This window comes from Molothrus ater, chromosome 1, assembly GCF_012460135.2.
Source record: "Molothrus ater isolate BHLD 08-10-18 breed brown headed cowbird chromosome 1, BPBGC_Mater_1.1, whole genome shotgun sequence".
NCBI lineage: Eukaryota > Metazoa > Chordata > Aves > Passeriformes > Icteridae > Molothrus > Molothrus ater.
Genome location: NC_050478.2, coordinates 152,686,537 through 152,701,357, shown reverse-complemented (window position 1 = coordinate 152,701,357; position 14,821 = coordinate 152,686,537). Strand labels below are relative to the sequence as shown.

General features: G+C 51.3%; 1 long non-coding RNA gene across 1 annotated transcript; it reads left to right on the top strand.

The window, feature by feature from the left end:
• Positions 1-10,205: 10,205 nt before the first annotated feature.
• Positions 10,206-13,687, top strand: LOC118700116 (uncharacterized). Its single transcript, XR_008508792.1, has 3 exons — positions 10,206-10,274; positions 10,894-10,957; positions 11,670-13,687. It is a non-coding gene; the product is annotated as an uncharacterized LOC118700116 (long non-coding RNA).
• Positions 13,688-14,821: the final 1,134 nt, after the last annotated feature.

Here is a 14,821-nt window from a genome sequence, read left to right as displayed (position 1 = left end):
GGCTCTGGCTCACGATTGTCGTGAGAGGATATTCCCCCTCTTCCACTACCAGCTCCATCACCTTCCAGAAGAGCTGAATGGAGAGCAGCCGCACGTGGCTGTTGTCCTGGAAGGATAGGAAAAGTCCTAAGCACCAGCTACTCCAGGCCCATTGGGGCTAAGGCCCAAAACTGCACAGGGCACAAAGGTTCCAGGCAGCGTCCAGTGCCCTTGGCTAGGGGCACAGAGCCTTACATTCTCACAGTGTTGCAGGAGGGGCTCAGCCAGCTTCAGGGCGGTGACGCTGGGTGGCTTGAGCTCTTTGTCCTGGAGCATATCCCTGAGCCCACAGAGGGTCATGCAGACCATCTCTGCATCTGGATCAGCCAGCTGCTCCACCAGGTGTTGATACAGGCCGCGTATTCCTCCGCCCTGTGTGCAAGACCAGACTGTGCTGTGAAGCCGTGACTGGCCGCAGCACCAACAGCTGCTTGGGGCACTCGGGCAGCTGAAAGCTGAAGCGGGAGGCGAGAGAGCTGGGAGCAGCTGCCTCTACTGCCAAAGGCAGCCAAGCCCAGAGGTCTGCATTGCCCAGCCCCACACTGCTGCCAGCGGGGCTTCAGCCACTGCCCCCTTCTCACCAGCGAGGGCTCCTTGCCGAGCACCACGAGGCCTCTGAGCACCAGGCGCAGCCTGTCCCTGCACTCGCTGGGCAGGTGCCTGGATACCACCGCCAGGGCACTGGGACCGTGTTTGCTCAGGTCCAGACACTCCAGGAGCTGAAAGGCACAGGAGGGCAGTGCCAGGGGAGCCGGCCGGCAGGAGCCCGGAGCAGCACGGCGCCGGGCCCAGGCAGCAGCAGCGGGCGCGGGCGGCGTCCCAGGCGGCTGCAGCTACGAGAGGCCCGAGAGCTGGGAGGCAGCTCAGCCAGGCAGCGCTGGCCATCAGGCTCACCTCCACAAAGAAGGCCAGGGCAGGCAGATGCCAGCGGGGCTGCTTCCCGATTTGCAGGCTGAGCAGGTGCGAGGCCATGAAGGGACACAAGGGGCTCAAGCCACGGCGCATCTCCCTGGCAGGGAAAAAAGGCACCAAGGCCCTGAGCCTCCCAGGGTGGGCAAACCTCTCCCAGGAGTGACTCCCAGAGGTCTGATCTTTGCCCAGCACTCTGCAAGGGCACATGGGCCCCTTGGGAGGTGGCTGCTCCTGGGCATCCTCCTCTCCCAACCTCTTCCAGTCTGCTCGGCCCTCCCTCGGTGACAAGGCCCTCTCGCTTACAACCCCGGCGACTGTGTGGGGCACTCTGGGCAGGGGGCACAAATGCTGGCGGTGGTGATGGGAAGTAGGGGATCTCACCTGGCCAGCAGACCCGCTGCATAGTGCTGGGTGTCAGTACAGAGCAGCTTCTCCCAGACCTGCTTGTGCTCCAGAGCCACCAGCTTGTTGTCAAAGCCCAGGCGGGAGAGCAGAGCCTTCATGGTCTGCACTGCAAACCTGCGTGCCGAGCAAAGGCCAGGTCACTCTGGAAGCACTGGCCCTGGCCATGAGGGCGTGGGAAGGAAAGGGCGACTGGCACCTGTTGGGGTGGCAGGGAAGGCCGTGTTCCTGCTGGCACGCTCTCCAGAAGCTGCAGGTCTCAACATCCTCTGGCATCCGCTCTGTGCTGGTGACAATTTGCAGGAGCAGAGCCACGAAGAGTTGGGGAGAATGGAGGAGAATTGCATAGTGCCACTCGCACATGGGGGCAATCCTCCACAGCGCCAGAGTTGCCTGCAAGAGACAAAGCAGCCCAAGGCAGTGCTCAGTGCCAGGGTGTCCATGAGGCAGGGCCCGAGGGGAGACGCAGGGGGAGCACCCGGCTTGCTGCCCCTAGGCCAGCTTTCAGCCCAGGCAGGGAGCCGCAGGGTGGGGAGAGCACGGAGAGCTGCTGGAGAGGCGACCTGGAGGGCGAGCAAAGGCCAGCTCCAGAAACTCACAGCCAGGGCAAGGACAGCCTCGTTGTCCCCGCTGCAGAAGAAGCTGCCGTATGCTGGCTGCTCCTCCATGGCAGAGAGCAGCGCTGGAAGCACCTCCTGGGCGGCCACTTCCGATGTCCCGACGGCTCTCCACATCAGCGCGGCGGCTCTGTGGGAGCAGAGCTGTGTGTCAGCACCGTGCCCCGTGCAGCTGCGTGGGGCCGGGGGACAGAGCCCCGGTGCCCTGAGGGGCAGGGAGGGAGCGTGGCAGCAGGCTCAGGAAACAGAGGGGCCCGAGGCTCCCACAGTTCTCCGCCTGTCTGGCAGACTCCGCTGGACAGGCTGTACAGGGCCAGGGGTCCTACGGGCCGGTGAGCACCGAGCTCTCGAGGCACCTGTGCCCCGTACCTGTCACACGTTGGGGCACAGGACAGGAGGCTCATCACCACTTGAGCAGGGTGTTCTTCAGCCAGGCTCAGAATCTCCATTTGCAGCCCGGCGTCCACGGTGACACGGGACGCGAGTCTCTGAAGAATGTCCCTGACCATGGCTAGCACCTGGAGGAGGCGGCATGGGGAAGACTTGGAGTGCTGTCCAAGGGAGCAACTTCCCCAGCTTCCCCCAAGAAGTGCTTGCCTTCCCACCCCACTGTGATGGCCTCAAAGGCTGAGGGGCCCAGCAGATGTAGCTTGAGGGGCCACGTGATCCTAGGATGACTTCAGCCCTGGCCCCAGGCTGCTTACCTGCTCTGGAGAAGAAGCACCCTTCTGGAAAAACTCCAGAGCGGGTGCAGGAGTCCCGGTCAGTGTGGGCATGGCCTGAGTCTCTGGCATGCCCTGAGCCTGGCTGTCTGTGGTGGCCATGTCCTCAGTCAGGGCCATGTCAGCCTCCTCCCAGCCGTCCTCATCTGTTTCCCAGTCAGAGCTTGCTGCGAGGTCAGAGGACGCTGAGCTGGCAGCAGCCTCTGCCCGCAGCTCGCCGGGCCTGCAGTCGGGCTGGGCCGGGCCCTCAGTGGCGGTGCCGCCGGTCTTTGTGCGACGAAGGCGCAGGAGCCTCCGCAGTGTCTGCAGCAGAAGGAAGGGCGGGAAGAGAGGGACGTTCCATGGCCTGCTCCAAGTACGGGGCTCGGCCAGGCAGTGCCAGCAGGCCCAGACCAGGCGGGGACGGCCGCAGGTACCTGCGCTGCTCTGCGGAAGCGGCCACGGGTGGGCTCCTGCTCTTGAGTTCGGTCCTTGGCTGCATCTGCCAAAGAGCGAGTGCAGCCAGAGCTGAGGGGCCGCGGGAGAGGCCGGAGAACACAGCCCAGCCCTGCACTTCCCAGGCAGGGAGAGCCCCCCGGGTGCCCAGGGGATGGAGCACGACCATCGGGGCAGGCAGCTCCGGCCCCTGTCCCATCCTGTCCATGGGCATGTCCATAGGGATGGGATGGGATGGGATGGGATGGGATGGGATGGGATGGGATGGGATGGGATGGGATGGGATGGGATGGGATGGGATGGGATGGGATGGGATGGTGCCAGACCGGCTGCAGGCACCAGCCCTGCGGCCCAGCTCCGCCACTCACCGTCCTGCAGCGGCTGCAACTGCTCCGGCTCTGCAGGCTGCTGCGCTGGGGCAGCTGCAGGGCCTTTGCTTTTCTTGCCTCGAAGCCCCTTGAACAGGCCGAGCAGTCTGCCCGCCATCCCACTGTCTGACCTCGAGGGCACCTTCCAGACAGATGCCCTGTCAAAGGTCCGAGTCAGTGAGCGCCGCAGTCCTGCCCTGCAGGTACCTGCAGACAGAGGAGCCTCAGGAAGATTACAGGACAGCAAGTCCTGCACTCTGTTCTCGAGGGCTCCTGCCACAATGACAGGAGACTCCTGGTGAACGATGGAGGTCACCAAGTCCCGCGGCCTGGCCACGAGGGCACCGGCCACAGGGATGGGAGATGCCTCGGAAAAGCTCCGAGTCACCGAGTCCCAAGGTCTGGCCGCGAGGCCAGCCGCAGGAGGAACGCCTCGGAAAAGCTCCGGGTAAGCAAGGAATGAGCCAGCTGTGCGGGGGCTCCTCACAGCACCGCTCTGTCCCGTCCTCTCCCGTCGCGTGCACCGAGCACTGTGGCGTGGCCGTGGCAACGGCAGAGCCTATGTCAGCGCGTGTCACAAAGGGCTGCTCGGACACCCCATCCTTCTCGGGACCCCACTGCACCGTGTCACAAAGGGCCCTTGGACACGCTGCCACGTGCCCTGGGGCTGCCCCCTCCCCACCCAAGGTCCCCCCGGTTAGATGGAATCCATTGCCCCAAGTGTCTGACGCAGCCCCAGACACACCAAGCCTGGCCAAGTGCTCAGGAAAGGACTCTCCATGGTGCCCGCACAGCCCAGCTCGGTGCCAGCCCTGGAGCAGAGCAGTTTCCAGCAAGCAAGAGGCAAACGCATCTTGCTAAGAGTTCAAACACACCAGATAGAGAAGATACCATTAAGGTGTGCATAAAGGCCTTTGAATTCACAGATCTCTGAGAGATATTTCGGGCTCTCGGCTGGACAGAGATGATCCGGCTCTGTCCTGTGCTCAAAGGCGGGGAACACACCCTGCCACTGGTGCTAGGCTTGGTCTCCGCAGACCCAGGCAGATGCCAAAGCTGCTCTTCACAGCCTTCTTCCTTCCCACACCCCTCTGCCAAGGGCAAAGGGGCCTCAAGGATGGAAAGGAGCACAGGGAGCCAAAGGGAGACGGCTCACTACCTCACTGGGGCTCCTGGGGAAGCACTTTGCTTGAGAAGCAAGCCCCTCTCTTCCAAAAGCATTTCCCCAAATGCCTACATTTCCCAGGGAACACCAACACACACTTAAGAAACCCTGGCAAGGCTGAATTACTTCTGCTCCTTGCAGCACAGGCACTCCTGCTGGAGCTCATCTTCCTTGCCCCGAGTCTGTTTCCACGTGTCCCTTGTGGCACGCAGCCCCACGCCCCCTATAAACAAGAGCTGCCTGCTGCCTCTTGACATGCCTGAGCTCCTGCCCGTGCTCGGGGCAGCAAAACCAGGCTGTTCCCAGCCAGGGAGCGGAGCCCTGTCCCGCAGGAGGCTCCTCTGAGCCCCTTCCCCACTGTGCACGCAGCACTTCTGCCTGCCTGCCCAGAACGCTCTTGGCACAGCAGAGCACAAGCTGGCCGCCTCTGGGCTTGGCACAGCCCAAACACAGGTGCAGGAAGACACAGTGGCTGTTTTGCAGCCATGCCCCAGAGAGATGGGAAGGGCCCCTGCCTCTGGTCTCGCTTGGTTGGGTTTCTGACTGGCTCTGAGGCAGGGGCTGCGATGCCTCGCTTGTGGGGAGACCAGAGCCGCCGGAAGCGCAGCCAGCGAGCAGGCGTTGCCTCCGAATCTCAGCCACTCCCTGCTGCTGCTGCTGCTGCTGCTCCGTTTGCATTTAGGCACACCCAAAGCTCACTGCTAGGCCATGATGGTCTCTGGTTCTGCCCTCTTCCTGTCCCTGTGTAGGGATGGAGCATTGCGGTGCTTTCAGGAAGCTCTTTGTGAAACCTTCCGGCATTGCAAGCTCCTTTGCCCTCGCTGGATGCTTGCACTGGAATCCCTCACGGCTGGGATCAGAGCAAACTCAAATTGGCTCTTCTAAAACCCAGGGTCCTTGTCCCCTTCAGCGTGCTCAGCACGACCTTGAACTCCACAGGGCTGTGCAACTGGAGCAGCAGGACAGGGACCTTTGCAGCCTGGGCTGCCCTTGTTCCTCTCTGTCCCTGCACAGAACGCAGCGGGGAGGAGAACGGCAGCAGGGCCCTGCACGTGCCCGGGCTCAGGTTTTGTGTCCCTTCAGCTCCACGGAGACGCGGCTCAAGTGAAAAACCCAAACTGTTTATTAAGGGAAAGCAAAGGGAAGGGGTGAGCTGGGAGATAAAAAAAAGGGAGTGGGCAGGGCCTGAGGGCTGCAGGGAGGGAGCTGCCAACAGGGAGAGAGATGGCAGGAGCTCCTGGAGCTTCCCACAGGCTCAGCTCTGAGCAGCAAGAGCTGTGCCTGGAGCTCCAGCTGGTCCATCCTGCTCTGCAGGTGCTCCCATCTTCAGTGGGAACTGGAAATCGCCGATGGACGCCGGTGCATCTGATCCAGCAGATGAACAAAGTCCTGCAGATCTTCTCTCAAAGGTCAGCTGAATCAGTATGCTGAGGCAGGATGGGCTCTCATCTTCCCTCAGGGCTTGAAGAGCTGGAAGAGAGAGGAACAGAGCCACGTGCAGAGGCCAGATTGAGGGAATCCAAGGAAAGCCTCCTGCCAGGGCCATCCCAGCCGGCTCTTGCCATGGCTTCGGCCGGAAGGTGCTGGCCACGCATCGCCCACGTTTCCCTGACAGCTCTCCGGGCTCTGCCCCTGCCGCCCCTCGTCCGCACGGGGAGCAGAGCCCTCCGCAGCCCGGGCACGGATTGTAGCTCCGAGGCCAGGATGCCCTGACTCACCCTCGCTGAGGACCTGGAGCTCCTCCTTCTGTCCCTTCACGAGCACTCCGGCCAGCCCTGGCAAGACAGAGCCCGTGGCGGCGCCAGGCGGCACAGCTGCCCGACACGGGCGCTGCCAGCCCTGCGGCCGCACGCCCTCCTGCCCCGGCAGGGCTCCTGCCGGCCCCTGCCGCACGCTGCCGCCCGAGGGCACGGCTGGCTGCGGGAGGGCGGCGGCAGCGCCGAGGGCGGCCGGGGCTGCAGCGGCCCGGGCGCGGCTCCCGCTGCCGCCGGGGCAGCAGCCGGGCCGGGGGCGGGGAGGGGCGCCGGGCTCGGGGCTCACCGATGAACCTGACGGCCGCCTCTCGCACGCGCCTCTGTGGGCTCCGCAGGCGCGGCAGCGCCCAGCGCAGCTGCTCGGCCGCTCGGCTCTCGTCCTGCAGCAGCTGCGGGGAGCGCCGGCAGGAAAGGCTCGGCGCGGGCTCTGCCCCTCGGCCGGGCGTTCCCCGCACCCAGCAGCGGCCGAGCCGGCCCGCACGGCCCAGGCCAGGGAGCGGCGTGGGGGGTGCGGGCTGGCGGGCCCGGGGGCGGCGCTGGGCAGGGCCACAGCTGCCAGCCCCCCGCACCGAGCACCGGGGCTAGGGGGCTTCTCCAGCCTGCGGCTGGGGATCCCGGGCTGTCCTTACCAGGCGCTCGGCGAACTGCATCCGCTGCCCCTTCATCAGCAGCTCCTCGAGGTCCCTCCTCCTCAGGAAGAAAAAATATATAATTATAACAGTAAATATACATATGGAAAATAGATAAATACAAAAATCTATACTATATAGTATATTATTGTAACATAATAGATATAAATTATAATCTATTATACATATACAAAGGTATTTAAATATAGATTGTAAATATAAAAATAATAAATATACTTTTAAATAAATTTGGGATTTTTGCTGTTTTGTAGGTTCTTGGCTAGGGTTTTTAAAATAATATAAATATAAATAATATAAAAATATAAATCCAAATATACAAATATATAATTTTTATTCTGATATCTATAAATACTTATTATAAATAAATATAAGTAATAGAAATATATAATATAAAAATAGTATATCCGATATTCTATTAAAGGTTATTCTCTATAATATATATAATATCTATAAATAAAGTTAATTAAAAATATTAATGTAAATGTGAGTAATATGATGAGATGTAACATAGAATATAAATAACATTTTCCAGAAATATAAATTATAAATATAAATGTGAATATAATATGAAAAAATATGTAAATATAGTTTAAAATAAAGGGGTTTTATTTATATTCTAATTATAGAAATATATAAACTAGATATAAAAATATAGATATAGAAATTTAAAACATAAATAAATATAAATAATAAGAAGAGGTGTAATATAGAACACGAATAACACTATGCATTAGTATACGTTTTAAATGTAAATGTGAATATAAATTTGAAAAATATTATTAAAAAGTAAAATACATTTTAAAAGAAAGGGCTTCATTTGGCTTTATTTCGGTAGAGGCAGGGGCTTTATTTTAAATAATGTAAGTGTTACAGAAGTAAAAATCTTAACACAGAAATATATAATCAATATATGAAGATATGTATAAAAATATATAAATAAATCTAAGTAATAGAAATAGATGTAATATAGAATATAAATTTATATCTAAATAGAAAATTATAAATATAAATGTATAAATAAACGTTATACATCAATATACATTACAAATATAAATGTGTATATAAATATGAAAAATATAAACATATTTAAATATTGATTAAAAGAAAGGGTTGGGAACTTTTTGGTTTTTGGTTCTTATTGGTTTAGAGGCAGGGTTTGTTGTTTTTTTTTTCCCGGCTGTTTTGGGGCATTTATTTCAGCGGAGTTTTTGGAGGGGATCGCCCCTGCTCTTATCTGCCGCCTTCCCCGTCCGCATTCCTCCCAGGCAGCCCGGGCTTGGGTGGGCGCAGTGCTGCCCCCTTGTGGGCACAGCGCGGTACTGCAGCCCGCCACCGACAGGCAGCCGCGAGGCCGCCATGTTAGGAGTGGCGTGTCCCGGATGTCGCGGACTCGCTTGACCTTCTCAAGGTGGCAGCCAAAAGGGCGGGAAAATCACAGCCCTGGTAAGTCTGCCGCCCTGTGGCCAGAGAGCGGTACTGCAGCCCCTCGAGCCAGAGCCCTGCCCCTCGCCGCTGGGTGCCAGGGGCGGGGGAAGGACGCGGCTGCCGAGCGAGGCAAGGGCGAGGGGCGGGAGCGAGCGGCGGGCGGGGCGGGAGCGAGCGGCGGGCGGGGCGGGCTCGGTAAATGGCCGGGAGGGCTGAGGAACGTTCCGGAGTGCAAAGGGACATGATGGCCGAGAAGAATGGCTGGCACGGGGGCGGCCCGGCGGGGCCGGGTTCAGCGGGCGGCAGAGGCGCGGTCGCAGCGCTCCGCGGGCCGGGGGCAGCGAGCAGGGACGGGCGAGCGGCTGCGGAGGCGGCTCCGCGGCGTGCTCAGCCTTGCGAGCAGAGAGCGCTCGACATCGCTGGAATGACACGGCTGCTGAGTGCCTTAGTGCTCGTGGCTCTTTCTTCCACGCAAACAGATGGAGCGGCATCGCTGAGCAGTAAAACACAGCGATGGCCCGGAGAATGGCGAGCGCAAGGAGCGCGCGGGCTGGATCCTTCTGCTGGCACAGGTGCGATCCGCAAACTCAGCCCCTTGTGCCCCTACCCTCCCGACCCCCAGGGGAAATGCTCTCCAGCCTCGAGCTTCGAAAGACAAAACTTGTGATTTGACACTAGTGTTAAAAACGCCAATCACTTGTTTTCAAAATTTTAAAAATTTAATAGTAATAAAATGGTTATAAAAATTGTAATGCAATTACAGTAATAATAATTTGGACAATTTTAATTAGGGCAATATGAGACAATAAATACAAAGAGTTATGGAGGTCCGAGTACCTTTTTCTGGGCAGCACGAGCCCGAAAAAGGACACCCGTTAACAAAGGATTAACCCTTAAAAACAACAGCCTGTTGCATATTCATACACTTCATACATGATGCATAAATACCATTCAAACACAGGATTCTGTCTGGTCATGGTCAGCTTCTTCCTCTGAATCCTAACAGCGCCTTCGAGTCAGCAAGAAGTTCGTTTCTTCTGATAAGAGGGCCATAAATTTTTTTTCTCTGAAAGATTTAGGTGTCCTGTGGCTGCTATCTCGCTGTGAGTCCTTTCTTTTAAAAATAGTATCCTACTAAAAATAGTTTCTATTTTAACAATTTTTATAACCTAAAACTATATTTAACACAGTACTTAAGAGAATTAATACAGCATTACTTTCTAACACAACACATATAATATTCATTTTAATATTTGCGAAAAGCCAGTCATAAAATACATGCATTTTTCACACTAGGATCCAGAAAAGGTTTCCGTTTAGATTAGCAAATGCCTAAATTGTTCTTGGTTGCATCCTATGATCAGTTTTAGGCAGTGACTTTATACTGCTTGTCCTATTTTCTTGTGCAATGGTAAGAAAATAGGCAGGTCTGATACTGGTTTCGTTTTTTTTCTACTTCATGTTCCACGTGATGCTTTTATCCAAGCAATTGTTTTAAAGTTCTACTGTAGGCGTTTGTGGTTCTCTTTTTTTTTTTTTTTTTCTTTGCAGCACCCGTGACTTTTTTTTTTCTCTAAATCAGCAGTAAATATAGCTACGTAAAATTACCTTGGCTTTCTTTCTTCATTTTTAACTGAAATGTTTTTATTGATAATCCTATTTGAATATGCAGAAAAAGAGGGTATGTCCTGTAATATATCCTAGCTTTTCTTGTTTACAGGTTACTCAGAAAATACTTTTCCCTTAGAGTCCCACTGAAACATTCTCAGTGCAATCTCCGTTAAGGTATGTGTTTACAAATAAGCCACCATCAGCTGAGATATTTGCCTGTGTACCTTTTCCTGTAATTCAGAGCTTGCGTTCTGTGGTTTTTATGATAAACCTATCAAACTTGTAAAACTGTTTTGCAAGTCTTAATCGTTGAAGGCAGCAAGAAGTGGTTTTAAAGCCTGTTCTTGAGCAGACAAAGGGAAAAAGTGTGAATTTGATGCTGAACTTGTCATTTTTCATTTGACTTGCCTTGAATTATTTAGGAAGAGAGAGAACTAGAAAAAAGAGAGAAATAGAATTGGTTCTTGGGCCCTCCTAAAATGCTCCCCGTGATTCTGTGTGGAGCCAAAGTGAAGGGTGATGGAATAGAGCCCTGTGCTTTAGAAGGAAATCAATTTCAACCTGATCTCCACCCTGAGTCTCACTAATTTCTGTTTTTAAAATACAAGCTAAGTTTAGGAAGTGTTGGAAGTTAGTATTTTGGGGAAGAAATGGCAGTTGCACAAACCATTCCATTTCCCAGAGGCTCTGGGAACGATTCATTTTGTAAGTGCTGTAACTGCAATCGGTTGGTGGTTCAGGGTTGAAATGTGCACTTGCCCTCCTATAAAGCACTCGTTCATTTGCATTTCAGTGCTAAGAGTCTTGATAAATTGGAGAAGAGCCCAAGAGACATTTTTCATCCTGAGATACAAAAGGTAGGAAGTGACTTTTTTTTGTTTGGTTCTTTTTCTTTATGATTTCCTGGAAATAGAAGTAATTAAGTATAGATACTACTGGTTTGTCTCTTCCAGTAGCAGATAATAATAATAATAATAATAATAATAATAATAATAATAATAATAATAATAATAATAATAATAATAATAATAATCTAATACTACTTAAACTGTCTTTAACCATTGAACTGGCCATTTCAAATCCAAACTTCTAAACACAAATAAAACCATCATCCTTGTAGAATCTTTAATAGGAGGGGGCTAAAGATGCTGTTTTTGTTGACAGGATTTATTGGTTCTGGAAGAGCAAGAGGTAAGGATAAGCCTAACTACTTCTAGCTCACAGACCCGTCCAGTGAATACAGCTTTGTATTTTGATGGGCTTATGATGACTTGGAAATCAATTGCTCGTTACAGTAAAAATAAGTGATGTTTTTTTGAACATGACAGCAAAAATAACTTTAAGCACCAACTTAACAATAATAGAGCAACAATTTAAGTTAATGATTTGATGCTATACTATCAAAGTTTAAAGGTAAATTGTTATGTATTGGGAGATGGTATAAAATGTATGTTCTAATGCGTAGGATGTATACAAAGATACGTACATACGTGAAAGTCCTTAGAGGAAACAAATTCTTACGTCTTCTGTTTGACTGTTTATCATGCAATATCTGGTTTTATTTCCCAGGGATTGGTGAATTTTAAATTTGGAGTCCTCTATGCTAAGGATGGTCAGCTTACAGATGATGAAATGTTCAGTAATGGTGAGTTTTCCACCTTCTCCTTAATTGTTTTGCTCACCTGAAGGGAAAAAAAAAAGGTAAGATTAAAAAAAAAAAAAGTATGTTTATTATTTGTTACCCTGTTCTGTCCGTTTCCGCAGTATTTGCTGGAGCTCTGCTTACCCAAGCTTTGGGTAAAACAAGCTTTGGGTTCCTTCTGTCCCACTGGGTGTTGCCCAGTTTGGTTGCATCTGGTGAAATTCACCCTGAGCCCTTACAGAACCAGCTCAAACCACGTGAGAGCCATTCGCAGCTCTCTCAGGACACCGGGAGGAGGATGGGTGACGTTTCTGAGCATCTGGCAAGTGTACTTCTATCAAAACTCGGCCTGTGACATTGCTGGGGAAAACCCTTCTGTATCCTGGAGGGTTCCTCAAACTCTGTTGAGGATCCAGTTAGCAGTTGCTCACCTGGATGGTTCCAGCTCCTCAAGTTAACACTTGTACTCTTGCCCTGTAGTTTAGATCTATTGTAGTTTTGTTATTTTGCAAGATTTTACGTCTTTGGAAAATAACGTGCGTTTCACTCTTTGGAACCTCTCGGATCATTCTTTGGTGCAGCACCACCTAATGGGACACTTGGCTGCTGTGCTGAAGGGCTTGGTTACTAGGATTGTAAATCCCGGAGAGTTTGTAAGTCTTCTGTCCCCAGGGAGGTGTCACGCTTTGTTCACTCTGTTTGTCAGGTGCTGCTTCTCGTCGGAAGTATTAACTTCAAACTGCCCTGTTCTTTTTTTAACTTTTTTTCCTGGTTCTCTCCGTAGGGCAGGGAAGGACTCTCGTATCCCGGTCGTCAGACTCAGCGCTGCCCGAGAAGATACAGAGAGTGTAAAAATCATAAGGAGCAAATAGGACTGCAGAGGAAACAAACTGGAGAGAACAAAAGGTGATATTGTTCTCCTTAGCCTGGATTAGAAACATCCCCTGTGCTTTGATGCCGGTGGCTGCCAGGGGCTCGTTAGGTCTTTTTAGGCAGGTGTAGGTGTTCACTTGTAGGTTTTCTGTCTGGACAAGTCAATTCAGACTTTGCTAAGCTTATATTGGAAAATTACTCTCTAGTTCAGTCCAGCATGACATTTTTGAATGTTGTAAAAAAACCATGTTACTTGGAAATCGCTAATGATGAGAAGCTTTGGGGAAAAATAAGATTTTGGGGTCGGGAGATATGCGAAGAATTTAGTGGGGACGTTAGACTGGCGTAAAGCCCGCTTTAAGCTGGACTGGCACACTTGCAGATCCCCTATCAAACAGTAGTGCTTAGATTAGCCTGGTTGTTGTCCATTGTTTCTGTAGAAATAAATGTTTCCTGGTCTTCAGAAGTAAGCTGCTTTGAAAACCTGGAAATTGCAGTACAGTGACAATCCACGTGCTTCGGATTAAAAGGAGATTTCAGAAGGGTGATAGGCTTTTGTCTTTTCCTACAAGTCCATGTAATCCTTTGGAGGAGTTTTTAATTGCGTGTTGCCAAGTCATCCATCAGAGCCCTGTTGTACCGATCATCATGCAAATACAAAAGAAAAAAATCAGAGCCTGTCCCAGCCACTCAGAGCCCAGACCATTATTTCCTCAGACTGCCCTCTGTGTGCCATTAATACTCACCACGGGAGTGAGCTGAGGATTGTTGCAGCTGTTGGGAGCAAACTACTTCTCGTCACACAGAAATAGAATTGGGATGACGCCTCAGCCAGCGCCTCTCTGCTCTCGTCTCCTGAATCTGCAGCAGAGGAGTTCCGGTCCATCCCGGTGTTCGTAACCCAGTTCCCGATGGTCTGAACGCGCTGAGCAGCGCTCAGCTGGTGTGGGGGGTTCAGGGAAGGCAGAGTGTGCATTATCATCTTCCTGAACCTACAGACAAATCCAAGTGAGAAGCCATAGGGTGGCAATCAGTCGCATACATGCTAAATAAAACTTGCAGATTTTTTTAAGGATTTATGAGATTGGAAAAAAGCCTGTGTCCTTGGAATGTTGTTGTTGTCAAAAGTTAATTTTTCCTTCTTTCTTAGCCAGTAGTCAGCTTTTTGCTTTATTTTTTGTGGGATCAGTACTTGATTGTTTAAAAAATGGCTTCAAAATAACTGCAGCGGCTGGCCACCAGGACCTTGTTCAGATTTGCCTATTTGCTTGTAGCTAAAACGTTTCCATATTGTTTCTCGTTCTATTGAAGAAACTGCTGCCCAGTCAACTAAGAACTGAACATCTATCTGTCTAGGACATGGGGAGAGGATTTAGGTCATGTCTTTGTTTCCAGAAAAAAGTTCCAGTGTAGTTTCTAACTAGAGGAAAAGGGGGGGTGAAGACTCGGGGCTCTGATGCCGTTGGGGGCACCCCGAGGTGCCCAGGAGAGGGAGCCCCACTGCGGTGCAGGAGCAGGTATGTTATCACGTACTAGAGAGCAAATGATAAATAGAAAGAGGGAAATTATAAATATAAAAATATTTTTTAAATCGTTAAATAAAGCGGTTTTTTTTACTTGTCAGTAGGCAGGCTTTTGATGATAAAAATTATAAATACAAAGAATATGAAGGTAGAAATCTAAGTCTAGAAATATATCATAAATACATACAGATAAAGTTTAAAACTAGAAGAAAAAATCAGTTGCAGCAGTAGATACGATACATAATATAAATAATAATTTAAATACATGTCTAGAATTTTATAGATATTATAGATAATTATTAATAGATTGCATCAAAAGAAATTATAAATATAAATGTGAATATAATTATACAAAGTATAAAAATATTTCACTATCTTTTAAAAGAAGGTGTTTTCTTGTATTTATTTGGTTAGAGATGGGGTTTTTATTTGGATTAATAGAAGTATTCTAGAAATATAAATCTAACTATAGAAAGATACAATCGATAGAGAAAGATATTTCTAAAAACACAACCGAACACCGCCGCCTTCGGGGGAATCGCACGAGCTCGGCCGAAGCAAGGCGAGAGCGGCCGAACCTGACGGCCTCGAGCGAACCGGGGCGAGGCTTCCGAGGCTGCCTGGAGCGAAGCGAGCCGAGCTCAGGCGAAGCGCGCCTGCTGCTCTCGTGCGCGCTAATTAGC